This window comes from Erithacus rubecula (genome assembly GCF_903797595.1).
Source record: "Erithacus rubecula genome assembly, chromosome: 3".
NCBI lineage: Eukaryota > Metazoa > Chordata > Aves > Passeriformes > Muscicapidae > Erithacus > Erithacus rubecula.
Genome location: NC_136689.1, coordinates 54,170,198 through 54,189,163, shown reverse-complemented (window position 1 = coordinate 54,189,163; position 18,966 = coordinate 54,170,198). Strand labels below are relative to the sequence as shown.

The following is an 18,966-nucleotide window of genomic DNA, read 5'->3' as shown; positions in this document are numbered from 1 at the left end:
TAAAGCAGTTCTCCTGTCTCAGCTTAACAGCTCTGAAAATCTCTCACAGGTTTCCTGTTTCTCAAGGAGAGAGGACAAACATTTGCCTAACAGGGTCTGATATTTTCATAATTCCCATCTACTTATGCCAAACCTGTCCGTTTTTTAAATATGCTTTGTCTAATCTGTGGCACATAAGTTCAAGGGCAGATATGTACAGGAAGTTTAGTATTGTTGAGGGTTTTTTCAGTGTGATGTGAGAAGTTCATGTGGCACAGATTTTAGGGCCCTTGACAGCTATTTTGCATGCTGCCATCCTGCTCATAGCTGCTGTCCCCACTGTACACAGACGTATGTGATTGCAAAACACTCCAAGCAATCCTGCGGGGTAAGGCTGGGAAAAGGTCCTAATGACATCCAAAAATGGATTGTCTATCCAGTTTATGCCATCTTCTGCAGGTATGAAGGACCAGATGTCTGAGAGAAGCCAGCCTATCCATTGTCAGTCAGGTGCCCAGGGGTGGCAGAAATCAGAGAGTTTATCAGAACAGAAAAATTCCTGATGCCTTCATGACTCACGGAAACAGAGCAAAGTTATCTCAAACATTAATCCCGATAATAAACAAGGCTTAAAAAAAATTAGATGAGCCAACAAAAAAAAACAAACTTCGCACTGGAAAACTGATGAAAATTACACAGCCAAAATCTACAAAACCTCTCTGGGCAGACTTGAAAAACCTAATAGCCTGACAAACAAATAATCAAAGCTTATAAAGCTGCTCTCAGAAAGCTGGACTCAGCCCTTCAGCAATATATTTTTTTATCAACTTTTTTTGGTTAATATATTAAATTTGTCTGCCCAAACTCCAGTTAAAAAACCCTAAAACAGCCACACAACAACATCAACTCAGCTTCTTTCTCAGAGATTTAAAGCCACAAATGTCTTCTGTACAAATAAAAAGTTTGGTTGATGACCTCTGACACTGAAGGGAAATTTTTCCTCTCAGAGCTACTTCTAAAATGCTACTCAAAAAGAGAGAACATTTTTCAGCAGAACAGCCATTAATAAGGAGCTATTTTCATGTGTGCATGTGTCTGCTTTTCTATGGGTGCATATGGGGAGTGTACTAAATTAGAAGAAAGTGCTGAAAGTATATTTTTCCAGCATTCTCTGTGAGCTTAGCCAGAAACATGATAAAGAACAAATGTGGATGGCAGAAAATCTAATACAAGTTCTCTTGCAACCCAGGGCACAAATACATCAATCTGTGCTCTTGCCATGCCTTTTCTGCTTCCTTTTTTGTCACAAGAACACTTCAAGTTGGAGCACTAAAAGCAATTTGTGAAAACAGCATATAAATGGCAGGAATTTCCCTGTCCTGTGACAGCGTTCTCCCTAGAGGTATCTGTCTGGTTGGAAAGTTTCTGAAGAACTTTCCCCAGAAAAAAACAGGGTTATGATGAAATCGAGAATCTTCTGAGACTGAAGCTTTCACGAACTGTTATTTTGTGTTTGTTTTTTTTTTAAATTGTCCTTAAACAAGCACATTTATAAATATTCTAGTATTTTCACATTGCATTTTACGACTCTGCTACTATGATACAGCTGGCAAACATTGCTCAGCAACTACAGGAAGTGGGTAAACCCCCTCCCCCCACTTTTTCTTCATTACTTTCAGATCTTTATCAATAACAAAAATGTGCACATATTTTCATAGCAAATAGTGAACTAGAAAATGGTAACTTTAGGAATTTAGGTGATTCCAGAATTTAGATAACGTTTTCAAAACAGACATAATCTAGGAATTCTACAAGACCACAATTTTCTATTTCTCCATGCTTACCTAAAAATTAATACCATGGTCCTTACAGTTTGTTAACTGTTATCATTCCCTAAGTACCATTCATAAGAGGAGATAGAAAATTACAAATTTTATAAACATAATTCAAAAATAAACCTTTTTGATCCTATAGAAGGATTAGAAAATATATTAGTAAGAGCAGAATGACCTTTGTCTTTCAAATCAAATCTATCTTCTGTACAGATGATTCTAGTATCACTTAAAAAATTTAACTTTATCCTTACAGGAATCTGCTCATTATAAGGAGAGGATGAAGCCAGAATGGATATCACAAGCTAAATGCTTTAGACAAGAACAAGTATTTTGGAATCACTCCATCTTTTCTTTAGTTTTTCAGCGTTTGTTACACCTTCAGTAATATTCTTTGGGCATATATATTTCTGGTACTGAAGATAGGTGATAGTCTTCTAACATACAGCAACTCTGAAATATTCCAGGTCATCTTAGAAGATTACTGTCAAAAGATACCGAGGAAGTAGCGCAACAGCATTTGGACAAAAATGTTTATGAAAGGACTTGAATAGTGATTATTTCAATAGATGTGCAAATTTCCACCAGCAGAGGTCATTTTCACTCTAGAATGAATTAAGGAGTCCATAAAAGGCTGTCTTTTTATCTAAGGGAATATCTTATAAACAGTCCCAGTCTCTGCAGTATTCATCATCAAAGCAATCTTGGGTGGGATATCAACAAAACCTCTGTTTTCACATTTCTTGTATATATGGGATTGGTAAATTTATGTGACCTTGCTGGCTTAAATATTTTTTCCTGAACATTTTTATTTTCTAGGAAAAAGCTTGCCTATGCAACACTAAAACTTCCTATATGTCTCAGTAAAAATGCAGTGAGCAAATGTGAGCCACCTGTTTTCTTTTTTCTCATGTCTACCAGTATCAGCTGTGATTCCCTTCCCAGAAAGACAAATCCCACCCTCATATAACATCCCTGGATGCATGGCTGTCATTGAGGGGTATCTCTGACAAAAAAATTGTGTTCACAAGGATGTGCATGCATGTAATTTGCCTGAAGATCAAATTATTAACTAGTACATAGTGTCACTTGAGTTTGAGGAAGGTACGTCCTTTTAGGTTTTCAGCTTTAACAACGGTAAGAGTTATTTAGAAAATGATCTGGAATTTTAAAAAAAACGTTAAAATGTAAGAAATATCTCTTAGGCACAGCTCTAGCATGAACACAAGAAAGCATTCAACTGTTGTACTGTGAAAAACTAAAAATATAAATGAAGGGAAATGGGTAATGATGATTCAGGTAAGGGAATGCATGGGAGGATGGTTGATTCCTCATATAATCATACACAGGGAAACACATGTATGTTGGTTATCAATGAGCTCTTATTTTGTGTTGTCTTCGTAACTTATGGGTGAAAAGATACTTAGAGAAACATGTCGCTCTACATTGTCAAACTGCCATTAAAATACAAGTACTCACTGGCCAAACTCTACTATTTAGCTTTTCCCTTTCCTGAAAATACAATTTTCCAAAATGGATGTATTGTGCTATCTGCTGATGAAATGCAGTATAAAGTCAGTCCTGTTTAACTTTATTACAGTGCCTATCATCTGTAACATCACATGATTTTTCCCATACCCCAGCAGAGGTGAGGATTCCACTGCACTAGACACTGTCTATAAGCACGTACTGTCTTCTAAGTGTGTAGAAATAATTTCTATATAAATTTAAATAATTGCTAGCAATATAAGGACTATGATTTTATACTTAATTTGCAGTTCTAGCACATTTTTATAGCAATATACATCCTAAACAGAGAAATCAATTGTCCCTGTCTTTCACGCTTAATATCTTTGTGGACTTCCTACCCCAAAACCTACTATGAGATCAGATTATACATATTAAACTACAGATACAGAATTGTAGAATTATTTAGGTTGGAAAACACCTTCAAGACCATTGAGTCTGACTGTATTTATGTAGCTATGTAACATTATAATAGCATAATGGTGTTTTTACTGTAGATCCAGTGTACGTGTGGCTCTCCCACACTTGAAAGAGACAAGCTGAATATGCTACCTGGTCTGTCTGGTGTTTTGAGAAGGCAAATATATGTTGGTCAGGAAAGAAATTCAGTTGCAAACAGGACTGTGGACAGGTGGTGTCCTGCACAATAACACACTCAGCAAAGACAGGCTTGAGATGGATCCAAAGCACCTGAAAGACAATGGTAAGTCCACAAAGATAGCACATTGATTCTCAGAACTTTATGTATACAGTTTAGCAAATAAAAAATCATGTTATGCCAGCTGTAAGTTACCTAATTCCCTTTTTAATCAGCTTTCTTCCTTCTATAGGTTAATTTATTCTCTTGCTTCTCATTCTTATTACCCTGCTTGATCAATCATTCTCTTGAGTCTGTGGGTTTCTTGAGTCAGTCAGGTCACAATCTCACCCTGCTGGAATTACCTTTTATATGGCTGGGACCGATATCAGCACAATTACTGAGTTGGTTTTGCGACTTTTTTCTTCTCTCTGCCAAATGTCTTCGAGGTTTGACCACCATCAGTAGCATTTTTTCCCCCAAACTCTCTGTAAAGCCCTAGACCTAAACAAACTAAGCAATACAATCTTTCCCCCTGCTTTGAGGCTATGAGACCTAGTTTTTGATTCACTGGTAAGTCAAGACCCTGTTTCACAACCACATTTACTTTTTTGTAACGCTCTGGGTACATTCTTAACCACCTCTGATTCTTGAGATATCAGCAGTGCCACCATTTACACAAAAGATTTACAGAAATCTCTGCTGCATCCTATGTTTACGTAAGGATGCCAGCAGTTCTTCATTTGGAATTAGCTCCATCTGTGTTTAAAAGACTCTAAAGTTAGAATGATGCACAGATTCACTGTTCTAGGTACATGGAGTGCAGAAACACAAAATTTCTTTTAATTTTTTCACATGGTTATTTTGTTGCCTTCATCAAAGATATTTAAAGGTACTTTCACTCAGTAAACAATTTTAAGTGTCATTCATAAGTGGCTAAACTATCTGCAAGTGAAAAACCTACACCTACTGTTTATATAAAGCTATTCTGATTTTGGTGTCCTGTCTTTTCTTACTGGGTGAAATAAATATTTTTGTCCTAGTATGTGCCTGCTGAAGAGTAGTAAATAAGTATAGATAAATCTCATAGTCCAGATGTACTGATTCTGCCACTTCCAAGATGCGTACCACATACAGTCTTGTGATTTTTACCACAAAGATTGTCTGCATACATGCAATGTATCTGAAGTCCTCCCACTACTGTACACTTACTTCACAGCACATGTGCAAGCATTTCTGTCAAGAAAACACACTACACTCACCCTTCTTATAAAAAGAAGTTCCCACAGTTTGATGCCTGTGAACTATTCCTGATGACAGTTCAGCACTTCACTCCATGGTTACACATGTAATTTAAATACCAAAGGGAATGCACTTTTGTATCAGAACTTTTGTCTTTGCTCAGTCCAATTTGGGTACAGAGAGATCAGGCAAAGTGTGAACATTCATTAATTCCAGAGACCAAAGAGCATAAACTCTGTAGGTCTCTAGCCTACAGACAACAGTTCAAAATAACAGTGCATCACTAGAGTATTTATATTCTACAAGTGGATTAAAAAAAAATCAAGATAGAGCTAAAGACAAATCTGCCTGCAGGATTAATTGATTCAAAAAAGGAATAACAATACTGTTAAATACAAAATGACATAATTTTTTATTTAAACGTGAAACGAATCAGACCACATAATTTTGGGAAAGTAGAAAAGAATCAAATATAATCTTTTACATTTCTTACCCTATTTTTTTCTAATTCTGATCAAGACAGGAAGTACCAGCATTGAAACACAGAAGAAGAAAACATTATTAAAAGTGATCTTGTGGTGACAGACATTCTGAAACTCCTAACTAAATATGCAAAACTTCTCTAAAGATGTGCTTTATGTGTTTGATGTGCAGCCTTTTATTTCTCCAACAAGATGAAACAGAAATAATAAAGAGAGAATTAAGTGTTGTCTAGAGTCCTATATTGCACATCTGGTACTACAGAAGCATTACAGGTAGGGGTTTTAACAGACCCCAGTGCCAGGCCTGGATCCTGGTGGTCCAGTGTGCAGCACAGCAGACAAAAGCGAGATAACATGACCATTACCCCAGCCTGGAGCTCCTGCTTGCAACACCTAAATTATTCAGTGGGTAAAAACACAAAGCAGACTCACTGTCCCTTGCTTTCTAAGAAATGCTAATGATGAACAGGCTCCTGGCATTACAGACTTTTCACTCTCAGGGAAGCACAGGTGCCTGCTGAAAGGGTTCTCTCAGGCTGCCTGCCTCAGGTCAACTTTTCTGTTTGGCTCCTATGCTCTGGCATGGTCTCACATGGCTTTGAGACTCTTGCACTTCTTGACCCCAGCTTTTTGCTCCTGCTATTGGGAAAAAAAAAAAAATCACTGGTTGATTACTCAGGACTTTTTCTTCTTTTGTAAAACACCTTCACTGGGAGAATGAGCCCAGAAGATACCTGAAAACTGTCCCCAGACATTTGTTAGGAAGATGCTAATCTAAATCCACTTAGTTTCCTGCTTGATTTTTCAATATGCCCACACTCAGAAAGGGCCATGTCTTCATGCAAGGAAATTTTGTGTCTCACCAGAATGGTTTGAAAGACAGGTATGTGCCAAGGAAGGAACCTCCCTTGGAATGGAGAATATGACTCCCTTCCCTCAGGACTCTCCCTGCTCTTGGAGCGCTTTCCCCTCTAGTGCAGTTCCGGTCACAGCCGCCAGGGGCGCTGGTGGCTCCCGGCCGGGCAGGGCGGGTGCGATGATTCCTCCGCGCCTGCAGGGGGCGCTGTGGCGCGGCGATGGCGGCTCGGCCCAGACAGAAGTCGCGGGCGGCAGCAGCAGCTGGTGCCAGGGCCGGGTTACTGTGCAGAGGTGACCAATACGGGTTCAACCCTCCACCCCATCCCCCCAAAACGTCTGGGAAACAAAGGAAAAGCAATAAAGCAGACTGGCAGTGCAGGAAAATCACAGCAGACTGGGATCTCAGAGTCCAACACACAGGAGTGGCCACAGCAACAATCTGCGGGCAGAGGCTCTGGCGGGAGCTGATCCCGATGTTTTGGCACCGCACACACTGGTTCTGTGCTCTGAGTGGTCAGATGGCAGGGAAGAATGGCAAACTGTTCCTTCATTTCCCAAACCCAGGAATCAGACCAACCGAAAACCCAGCCACAAACCTCCGGAGTAACCCCCTCCCTTTTCTCTCCCGTGGTCACTTGCAACCTGCTCCCAGTCAGAGCCATTTCAATGGAATGCTGTGACACCCAGCCTCATCTTTGTTTTCTTAAGTATTGATAGCTATTGTTCCTAGCAATATATGGGACAAAATTCCATGAGGGAAAGAAACATAAGGAAAAATCATAACTCCCAACATCTATTTTATCTCACAGATAAGATGCTGTATTTTTCAAAATTGTTATTTAAAGTTTTGAGAAACAACATCTCACCTTTTAAAAAATTGTAAAGGTTTATTGATCCAGACCAAGGGACTGGAGTAAGGAAAAAGGGACAATGCTGGGAGCTTATCTGCAGCTGCAGGCACAGTGCCCATGCCCATAACAATCTTATGTATGCTATTGACAAGTCAGGCCCTGGTAACCCAACCCTCCCCACACTCCATGCAGATGTCACTATTCCAACCCAGGTCCTCCTTTGTCCTGCCTCTCACAGTCTGTGCAGTCCTTTGTGCTTCGATTTCCTAATGGTCAGAGATCACCTTTCAACATTACAAAACTCAGATGAAAAACACCAGATCTTAACAAAACTTCTTTCAACCTAATAACACACATTTAACATTTGTGAGAGCCAGCATCACACAATCCATTTATTACAAAGTGATTGCACAGCAGCTCCATGCCTGCTATGTGCCTCACTAGCAGACAGGAAACTTCCTAGTCCAAATGTAAAGCAACTCTCCTGTGTTTTAATTTCAAAAGCCTGGAGAGACAGTGAAGTCTTAGAATTTGCATACAGAGATAGAGAGAAATTGGATGAAAAAATCTTTATCCAAAGTCAACATATCTCTTGAAGGAATGGATATTATGTATAAACCTTGGCCAGCTGTGCTTTTTCTGCAATTGGTTTAAGATACATCATGTCCATGATAGCATTTCTAAGTCTCCACAAGTCCTAAAAGATTTATCCTTATGGACTATATTTTTTCTTAGACAAATGGTCAACAAAGTCCTCAGAGGAGATAAATTGCATGCTTTCAGACCACCTGAGAAGTCTGGAGCAAGGCAAGACTTTGCACATCATCCTTCTCAGGCCCTCTCATCTGCCTGTTTTCAAGAACCAGAAATAAAACATACAAGGAGCAATTGCCCTGAGCCATACCCCACCAAATGCAAAATTTACATGAATAGTTTTTGCATAACATATTCCTATTCTGGTAGGATATTTCACCCTTTCAGCTCCTCTCTGCTTCAGGTTAAGAATACTTGAAATTGCCAAAACTTTGGGGCCTTTCTGTCTACAAAGTAGATTGTGCATGTGAATGTCACCAGGTGCTGCTGACAGTACAGGAACTCCCTCATCATTGCTGTGGCAGATGAGGCAGTGCACTCTTTGGTTTACATATGTAAATCACTTGCTTAGTATGAAGTGGATGTATTTTCTCCAATGCAAATAAAACCATTTGAACTTCCTCTTATGACTTCACAAATTTGAAAAAACAAAGTGACCCATTAAGGAAATTAAATTAACTTTAAAAAACTAATCTACCCAGCTCTGTTTTCCTGGAATTAAGAAAGGGATGTAACAACAGAATTCTTTTATCTAGCCGTGACTTGAAATTATAAAAATGAGAGAAACTAAAATAGTTGCCAACTCTCACAAGAAGAAAAGTAAGAAGAATGGCAGCTAATTAATATGTTGCTTTAGGGACAGAAAGATTATGTTTCTGTGCTTGGCAAATTGTATCTACCTGGACAGATTTACAATTGTGTCATCCACATGAATAGGAGCATTACCAGATCAGTTACTGAGGTCTACAGGAAAGACTTGAGGACAGCAGATTTTTCAAGGTATTTGGAAATACCAGTTTTCCGTTTATGTCATCCCATCACATTCTTCCTGACAGAAAGTCTGGTTGCAGTCCAGTCACCTCTGTAGCAGGAGTAGCATGGGACTAACTCATTGCAGCTTTTTTTATCTAATGCAAGCAATAGTCAAAAAACTTCAGCAAAGTTCCTGAATGTGTGGTATCAATGTATCATTTCAGAATGAAGATGCTTCAGTGAATTTTGAAACTGAACCTGCATATTTAATAGCTCTTCTGCTTCCTAAATTTTCCAAAGTATTAGTTGATTTTCTATAATGCAAAAAAATGTTCTCAGTAAAATAATAGTTTGGCCAAATCAAGGGAATTTTGCTTTGACTACCTTTAGTTTCTGTCTTGCTTTTAGAGTTTCAAAAAATTCCAGCCACACCTACCATTTTTTTTGCTGCAATAACAAAAAAAAACCCTGCTTATAAAAAGGCTTTACAAGAAGAGGCCTTGTCAGCCTTTACACATATATTAGATCACTGCATTGTACACAGCTCTGCCCCTTAAATTTTCAACTTGTAAAAATCTGATGAAAACAGCTCAGAACCACTGATGAAGGGAGGCAGCTTGAGTAGCAATACCAGGATGTGGGACTAGCAAAGTGGCTCTAATTGTTTTGGGGGTGCTAGCATACTTTTTCGTTGTCATTATCCAACCTTTGCAGGTAAAGCAGAATACACTGTCAATGATTACAATTTTGTTAGCATAAAATACCATCATCTCCCCTCAGGTGCCACACATCACTCCTTGCCATGCCTATACATGGTCACTACACCTCGTCCTAATAAAATAACTGGTGTTGACCAAGTAATTGATATTCACTGACATTGTCAGCCAGTTTTCTCTGCTGACAGATAAACAATTGGAGACAGCAGCACTTGGGAAGGAACGGACAATGAGAATTATGCATTGGCTGTCCGAGAGCAAGCAGTCTTCCCTCAAATAAGTGAGGATGTAAACCTATACTTCAGAGTTACCATCCTGTAAAGAAGGTGCTGCTGCCAATTCAAGCTGCTTCACAGCTTTGAAGATAAAGGGAGATGTGGTTCCAAACAACCAATTGCTAGCTGAAGTAATCAAGCTAGCAAACACCACACACCTGTTTGCTGCCTTGGTTCCCCTGAACAAATTGGCAAGTCAGGCTGCAGCCTGAGCTCAGTGACCTTGCTAGCTAAGCCCCACATATGAGCATGAGCAACATCAGCGGTCCAGAAGTCCTTCAGGCTCAATTTAAATTTTATCACAGCCATGATTTAAAAACATCATTTGCTTTAATCACTATAATTGTCAGAATGCAAGTGCACAGCCAGGGGTGAGTAATGCTGGTGTGAAACACACAGAATACAAGACAGAAAATCTAAGTGTTCCAAAACACTTTGCTGACACTAGCCAATGCATAGGTATGGCATTTTTCTATTTGCAACAATTCTCTTCCTAGTCTTTGCAACTGTTTTTTATGGCTTTCCCAAGAAAGAAATAGGGCCCAAGTCAATGTTTTGAGTCATGAAGCCCAATTTCAGGACTTACATAAATGCCACTGATACTAACAGAATTTTTCTGATTTCCCAGAATGAATCTGTACAAACACAAAGAAATTTATATTCTGGAGCTGTTTTCCTTTCCTTTTTGCTCAGCCATTAATACATTTTTTCTTTTATTCTTTTTTTTTTGTTGTTGTTGTTGTTTTGTTTTGCTTTATTTTGTTTTTGGGAGTTTTTTTGTTTTGTTTTTTGTTTCATAGCTGCCAAGTCTTGCCACAGTTGTATGTGTGAATTTATGCAAATTTCAGAATGTGCTAATTCACATATTTGCAAATTGGCAAGTGATTGGCAAACATGTAAATGAGCTCATTTAGCCATTTTCCCTCTTTCGTTAAAATTTAGTTTTAGTACACCCTTCCCTCAAATTATGGCAATGAGGAAGAATGTAATGCAACTGTGTGAGTCCTCGTAGGGGTTTGGCTTGAATGTAACCATGTGCCCATGAGTATGGAAAGAATGCTAAAAAACAGCATAGGCTGCTAATGCACTAAAAAAGATCTCCAGATGTGGTAGGAAGGCATCAGGGGATACTTTGAGCAGCTGCAGATTGTATCAGCAGTAAAATGGGTGTGGATGTATCATGTTTAGAGTGGTCAACAGCTGAGATGTCTGAGGGTGCACAGGCTGTGAGGAAAGCTAAAGAGCTGCTTTCATTTCAACAGGGCAGCAGTTTGGAATATAGTTGATAAACCCCAGATGAGGGAAAAATGGTCTGACAGGAAAAGGTATGGATCAAGAGGTATAGTGATAAAAGTCACCTCTTGCTTCTTCTGGTAGAGCCAAGATTCTGCTCTAAGATGGGCAAGCAGGAAATGGAGTAGGAGTGGATATGTCAGAACACCCAGGCTCCCACTTGGCTGATGTTGCTCTGAGCTAAGTAGCTCCTTTGGCACCCATCTCTCAAGAGCTCCTGGCAGTAGCTCCTGCAACCTGCAAACTGCAGGTCACAGTGAGAGTATAACTGCTACATGGGGTGAACCACGCTGAATGTTCTTCAGTAGGCACCCCCCTTACATTTTCCCTCTTGCCAAGAGTAAACTAACTGCTTTTACATGAAGGGTGGTTGGCTCATGGAGAAAATGCTGCTCTCCTGTTTTTCCACTAGTCACAGCAGAGGATAGCTGGGTGCAAAATGTGTGCTGCTGAACTAAGTTTACACCAGCATTTCCAAGGTTTAGGGCAAACTCTGATCTTCTCCCTCTATTTGCCTGAGCCAGAAGACACTTGAAACCCTTGAGCATTATCTGCTAAATCATGCTTTATACGTTAAGAAGTTCCCTATGACTGCTAATTCTAGCCAGCACCAGTTGTGTCACTTTATCTCAAAACCAGCATGTTTGTAGAAAAATTATACCACATCTAAAAGTGAGATGATTGGTAATTTTGGGGTGATAAATTCAGCAGAGACTAGAAGTAAAAGGTTAAACAAACCAAGATCAAGAAACCAAACAGGGAAAAAAAAAAAAGCCAGATAAAGTGTACAGTTTATTTTCAATAATCTAGGGCAGCTTGCCCTAGAATTACCCAAATTAGCTTCATTACCTTCTTTCATATGGAAATATTGTATGAACAATAATCTTTCTGTGGCACTCAGGTAGTTAAATCCACACAATTTGCTTTTTGAAGCTTGGATTTCGCTGACTTATTTCAAGCAATCAAAAGTATCTCATTTGCATTCACATTCACATAGTGGTCCATATGTTAGCCCTGTTTAAAAGCTATATGCCTGCATTCATTATGAAATACTTGGCTTCCTAGCTTTATCCTTTTGCTTTGAAATTATTATGATAATATTGCAACTCTTCTTTTTAGGCTATTTCACATATAAGGGGTTTTGTGTGATTTGTGTCTTTTTTTAAGTCTTCCAAGGCAAGGGCTTTTAAAATTTTGTTTACAGTGTTGTATAGGAACTTGCAAATTGGCAAAATATCTCTCTGCTATCATTTTACACAACCACATATTATTCCTCCTACCTAAAATTTCATTAAAATATCAAGAGTTCAGTTGATCGCTGCGTAAGATTTCAGACCATATGCATCATCATTAATGCCCTTCACAGTTCATCATGCTAGTCACTGGACTAAATCAGTCTTTCATAAAAATAACATTTAGTTTCATCACATTTATTCTTAAGTTTCTTTTCCATTATACAGCACAGAGTAAGGCATTTGCTTTTTAAGGAGTTCATAATCCAAATGCAATGAAAGTAAATTTACAGAACTGAAAAACCTAAATCATAATCAGAAGAAATACCTTGCCTATGGTCACATGAAGATGACAGACACAAGAATTAAATCAAGGTCTTCCAGAATTCCTGCTCTGCCTAGGAAACCACCTACCATATACTCTCACCTGTCTCATCAGATCATTACTTTTCAGTACTGCTATCATGCATGCATTAATAGCATCAACCAAAGTTTTACTTCCAAAAAATGTTTTTATTCACTGGCTTAAATATTAATGCATATAATGCTCATAGAAACAAACCCTATGTTTCCCATAGAAATACTGATAGGTGATTTCCCTTTGGAGACTCATCCTCTTACCCCTGAAACTTGAAAGATAAACTCTTCTTTCACCTGCAAGTTCACTGTGGCTTCTGACATTTAGATAATCCTTTCCCCTTCCTCCAGAGAGCCTTTGGAAAACTCTCTTGACATCCTAGAAGGTGAAAAGCAATGAGTTTTCTTCTGCTATGAAATGAACATCACAATAAGAGTATCTGTTGACTACGAGACAACAACTTGAAGTAAACACCTCAAAGAAAATGAAAGAACAACATAACTCCATTAAAAATCTAGCAATCATTAAAAATTAGATCCTTACTTGGTCTTAAATCTTATATGAAATCTGTTTATGAAAGAGTTTATTGCATGGGTGAAAAGAGAAGAAGAAGGTTGATAATAAAATTTTTTCTAGGTGACGAGTTTAAAATATTAGGTTTCTCAACTGTTGTTTGAGAGAGAAGGGAAGGAAGGAAGGGGAAGGGAAGGGAAGGGGGAAGGAGGAAGGGAAGGGGAAGGAAAGGGAAGGGAAGGGAAGGGAAGGGAAGGGAGAAGGGAAGGAAGGTGGAAAGGGAAGGGAAGGGAAGGGAAGGGAAGGGAAGGGGAAGGGAAGGGGAAGGGAAGGGAAGGGAAGGGAAGGGAAGGGAAGGGAAGGGAAAGGGAAGGGAAGGGAAGGGAAGGGAAGGGAAGGGAAGGGAAGGGAAGGGAAGGGAAGGGAAGGGAGGGAAGGGAATGGAAGGGAAGGAAGGGAAGGGAAGGGAAGGGAAGGGAAGGGAAGGGAAGGGAAGGGAAGGGAAGGGAAGGGAAGGGAAGGAGGAAAGGGAAGGGAGGGAAGGGAAGGGAAGGGACGGGAAGGAGGGAAGGGAAGGGGAAGGAGAAGGGAAGGGAAGTGAAGGGAAGGGGAAGGGAAGGAAGGGAAGGAGGGAAGGGAAGGGAAGGGAAGGCGGAAGGGAAGGGAATTAATACACGAAATATAAAAATATCCAGTTATGAAACGTGTGGTACATAAGGACTAGAAAATCACCACAGTGCATTTCTGTTCATTGTAGGCACATCTCTGGCACATAACTATTTCAAATAAAGAGGAAATACTGCTTTGATCAGTGGACTACTTCTCTGCTTTTTGGTTGGTTTTGTGGTGGTTTTTTTTTTTGGTTTTTTTGTTTGTTTTTTTGTTGTGCTGTTGTTTTCTCTTTTTTTGTTTTGTTTTTCTTTTTTTTTTGTTTTTCTTTTTTTGTTTTCTTTTTTTTTTTTGTTTTGTTTGGTTGGTTTGGGTGGGTTTTTTTTGTTTTTTGCTTTTCTTTTTTGGGAAATAGAGGTCTTCACAATGCCTGAATAGTACAACAGTATGGGATAAATTACAGCTCACTTTCTAGAGGTCTTTGAGCATGATCCACCACTTGTGAGTTTTTTCAGCAGTTCTTTTTATGGTATTAGGTTAAGTACATCATGCTGAGATTTAAGTCAAGTAAAAAAATTTTGTACAAACTTAATGTGCATAATAAATTGAATGATCTTTTCATAAGTGCAAGAAAATTTAGATCAGTACTTAGTACTGGCAATACATTGAATCCTCACCTCCTCCAAAAGCCAAAACAGTTTAGAGAGTATAGGCTGAAAGCCAAAACAACACTGATTCAGTACAGTCCAGTTGCTGTTGTGAGTCTCTTGCTCCAGTTTTCTGGAGAGGGTATAAATGAAACCTGGTAAAAAAATCAATTGGGCTCAATATTTGCTATGGATGAAGTCATGCTTTTCTCCTAGCCCGTGCTTGAAACTCTTACATGAAATGCAAAATGAAATAAAAAGTGAAACCTTAGTGTTTTGGATGTAGGGGGAGTGGAAACAGAAAGCCAAAACCTTCTTTCTTTTACTCTCCATCATTATTGTCTCTATGCAATTGTCTTAGGCAGAGGTTATGTCAATGCAGAGGTAGAAAAAAAAAATTTAAGTTAGGGCAACCACCTAAGGTAAAAAAAAACATAATTCAGACATAGGTATATTGGAGGAGGGGGAGAAAGATATGGAAATGAGCATGTAATAATCTTCACTAACACTGAAGTCATGTCCAGATCCAGTTTTTCTGTGTTTCATTTATTTGGCAACTGAGTTATCTTAGCTAAAGATATCAACCAGCTCTGGTCATAAAAACTTGAAAATAAAACTAAAAAACCCATATTTAGCCTTCTATGAAACCTGAAAAAATTAATACAATTATTTTAATTCTCTATGCCCCTGTGTGCACATACTGATATCCTCCTCTGAAGTGTAAATACTAGTGCTTCTCTTTTTTTTCCCCATCTGGGGTATTTCCAGTTAAGAAGAAATCAAAAAGAACAGACTCTGGCTAAAATGGTGTTAGCATGAAAGTAAGTCCAAGTTTGGACTGTCTCAAAGAAATTCCCACATTACTGTTTTCTTGCCTTTTTAAGCCACTAAATTGTGATCATAGTTATTAGGACCCAATTTTATGGTGGTAAATGGCTTTGGATAGTCCAGAGTTTTCTGTGATTGAGTATCCTCTTGATCTTGAAATGTCTGATTCTTTATTTCATTTTCTATGTCATGCTATCCTCTGCTACCTTGAGATACATTTCATCAAAACATCTACATCTGCCTTGGGAATGTTGTGAGGGCATACATAAAGTAGAACCTTCTCCATTCACAGCTCTCAAGCTAGGATTTTTCTGATTTCTTGCATACTTCCCTCATCACATTTCAGAAGATAACAGCACTATCAGCACCTATCCTCCATTCTGTTCTCCTATCTTATGAATCCAGCTACATGATTCTCCACTGCTCAGTGAAGACATCAGATGAATCACTTTATTGACTGGTAATAAATATGTCATAGAGGAGAGTTAATGATTAAAAAGGTGCAGTCCTGCTCCTGTTGCTCGCAATCTCTTTGGAATGAGGCAGAGCTAAAACTAACTGTGGAAAGACCGATTGTGTGGCAGATCCTGCATTTTTCTACTTGGAATTCCTAGTGTAGTTTCATACTTTCAGATTCAGGTCTCAAATGTTCTCCTCATTTCTCTTCTACTCAGTGTGGAGAGTGTGAAACATGCTGTGATTTCACTGAAAGTACATAGCCATAAATAAAAAGACAAAGTCCATAGGTTTTAAATGCTTATCTTATCGGGCCATTTGGGGAAGGCTAGCTTGGTCCTGCACCTGACCTCCAACCAAGATGTAAGGAAGTAGTCTCCACCAATGGAAGGCAGAGAAGGAGTTAACCAACAAGAGTTTGGGAGGGCCTAGGGGCATAAAAGTCAGAACATCCATTTTGTAGGTGAGCACATGGTAGTTTAGTCCTGTGCTCCCCGTGCTGCTTTTTTTTTTCCTCTTTATTCATTCTTTTGTTGTATTTTTGTTAAGGTTTAATAAGCCTCTGAAATTTTAAAAGTGTGTGTCATTTCTCACAGCTCTTTCATGTAAGCACAGAGCACACCAAATACAGGTCTGGAGTTAAATTCCTTTTCCAGGAATGGCTACATACTATGGCATGTATACGCATTTTCCACTGCATAAGCTTCCTTGTTTCCTGAAATGATTCTTCTGCTGCTGTTGACAACTTTTGAATCAGTTTAAGCCACCAAATGAAGCAGTCATTGCTACAAAGCTATGCTGTGAAACCTGTGATCCTGTGAGCCACTATAACAGGTATCAAAAGAGGAATCGTATCTACTGAATGAGCTAGATCAAATGAAGCCAAGAAATTCAAATAGCTTCCAATGTGCACCAATTCTAGCACTAAGGAGTTTCAAATTTAGCTTAAAATCAGCTTCACATCCTCATCTTTCTTGAGCTTGAAGTCTTTTAGACAAAGTGCAAAGTCGGAATTCTGATGCCTACAGAGGACTAATGTCAAAGTTGAGAGTAAATTCATCTCAGTACTGTGTGCTTTGGATGAGACAGCTGATTTCCTGACTGACCTGCAATTCTGGTAAACTGTGTCAGATGGAAAATGTCCCTTAGAATTTCCCCACTAGTTGCAATGTGTCCCAGACCTTCCCTTGCCAAGTACCCTCCCTTTGCATCACTTTCTTAGATAGGGGCCTAGGTGACCTCTGAAGAATTTCTGTGACCAGAGTCATAGTTCAAGCAGCTGGGACTAGGTGTTTCATATGGGATAGGAAATGTGTAAAGTGGGTGGAGAATATAAAGTCTTGACTCTTAATTTTGCTTACTTGGTATTTAAACTGCATCCATAGATTTGGATCCTTTAGGTGTTTACAGCATAAAACAATTCTGTCATCACATCAACTTGCATAATATATGTGTATTATAACAGATAGTCCTCAGCTCACATTCAAATAAATAAACATTAATTTAATATAAATTTTTCTCTTACCATATCAGAACATTGTGTAGTTAAATCATTTCACTGGTACTGTGTACCAGATGGCTTAATTTTCTGTAATGCCTCACTAAAGCTCAATTGATTTAGAGGGGACTACTAATCTATTTAAAGTTAAAACCCACAATGGATAAATTTGTATCTTGAAAGGGATTTGTCTCTTTAGCAGACTACCATTTCTTAAATGTAGAGGAGGATTTCTTAAATGTTTGAGAAGATCAAAATAATTGTCATTTAGAATTGTTAGTCACTTTTAAAAAAAGCAAACATCCTAATAAAAAATAACATCAACCCTGCAGCCATTAAGAAATAAGGCTAAACATATGATCTCTCTACCTCTTGATAATATTTCACTGTGAAACATTTCTCTCAGACAGAATCCAGCACTGAGAGCAAAAGCAAAGCTTAGTCCTTTTTCCAAAACTGCTATATATTTCTACACTTCCATATTACAATAGAAGAAAAGAAAAAGAAAAAGGAGAAAGGAAAAATAATATATAACCAAACTGAAGTGAATTACAAGACAACACATTGCATGGAAGTTTACAGCTTTCTCATGAAGTGAAATTTAACATCTCCAGAACTTGCACAGACTTAATTTTCTATTTTTATTGCTTTTCAGCTTTAAAAAAAAATGCCAGTTAAGTCAAATGAAGATGTTGTGCAGTTGGCTTTTATAATTACTAGCAATACTTTATGGTGAGTTCAAGCAAATAGAGGGTGTTCAGGAGCTTGGCTTTTGTTTTGTCTCTTTGTTTTTTGTTTTGTTTTTAATTTTTTTCCAGAGTAGTAGTTTCTCCAGAGTAGTAGAAACAATTATTGTGGTAGTTCTTCCCAGCAAAGAAAAACATAGCCTGCAGCCATCCTATATTTCATTTTCAGTCCAGCAGTTTTAGAGAGGTTTTTTATTTTCTAGCAAATGTACGATAAGTTGAAAGCACTCCAAGGTGGGGTATCATAAAGCAGGCAGAGGAAAACAAGGCAAAATGAAGAGGAAACTCTCTTGGTGTGGGTGACTCATTCCTCTCATTGTCAGATTTGCAGAGGCAGTGATTTGTTCTATCACTCAGAGTCATGACTATAATATATTCCCAGCCACTGTAACAACGTTATTGCCACACCTGAAATAATTGCAATGGAAATTAATGAATGACAGACTTGTCATAAAGAACAAGCCAGGAATACATGGACAGCATTCTATATATCCAGAATGTGCTGGTATTTTGCAACTCTAGTACCCCGTCCTTTAAAACAGTGCAGTGGAACTGAATGAGTAAAGGGAATTGTGGCAAGGATGGTCAAGAATAGGAATCAGCTTTTGTATGTCACTTTTTATGCAAGAGAAATTACCAAATGACCAGGACTGTTTCACCCTGTCATAGGATGATTGTCTGGGTATCTAAATAAATCTATGACACCATGGGTGCCACTGAGATAAAATGAGCTATCTTCTATCTTCTGGAGTAAGAAGCAAGGCATTTGAAGCAAAACTAGCAACAGCCAGTTCAAATTTAAATGAAAGAAACACTTCTTCACAGAGGATGTGGTTGTATTGCAGATTTCTGTCAAAAGAAAGGCTAAAAATCTGCATGAG

At 38.5% G+C, this 18,966-nt stretch overlaps 1 protein-coding gene across 1 annotated transcript in view; it reads right to left on the bottom strand.

Moving 5' to 3' along the window:
- Nucleotides 1–18,966, bottom strand: part of LOC306799535 (protein ITPRID1-like) — a 65,408-nt gene that overhangs the window by 30,669 nt on the left and 15,773 nt on the right. Inside the window, exon 3 of the mRNA XM_079300697.1 lies at nucleotides 13,085–13,166. The gene's annotated coding sequence lies outside the window, so the exon portion shown is untranslated. The remainder of the gene's footprint in view (nucleotides 1–13,084; nucleotides 13,167–18,966) is intronic.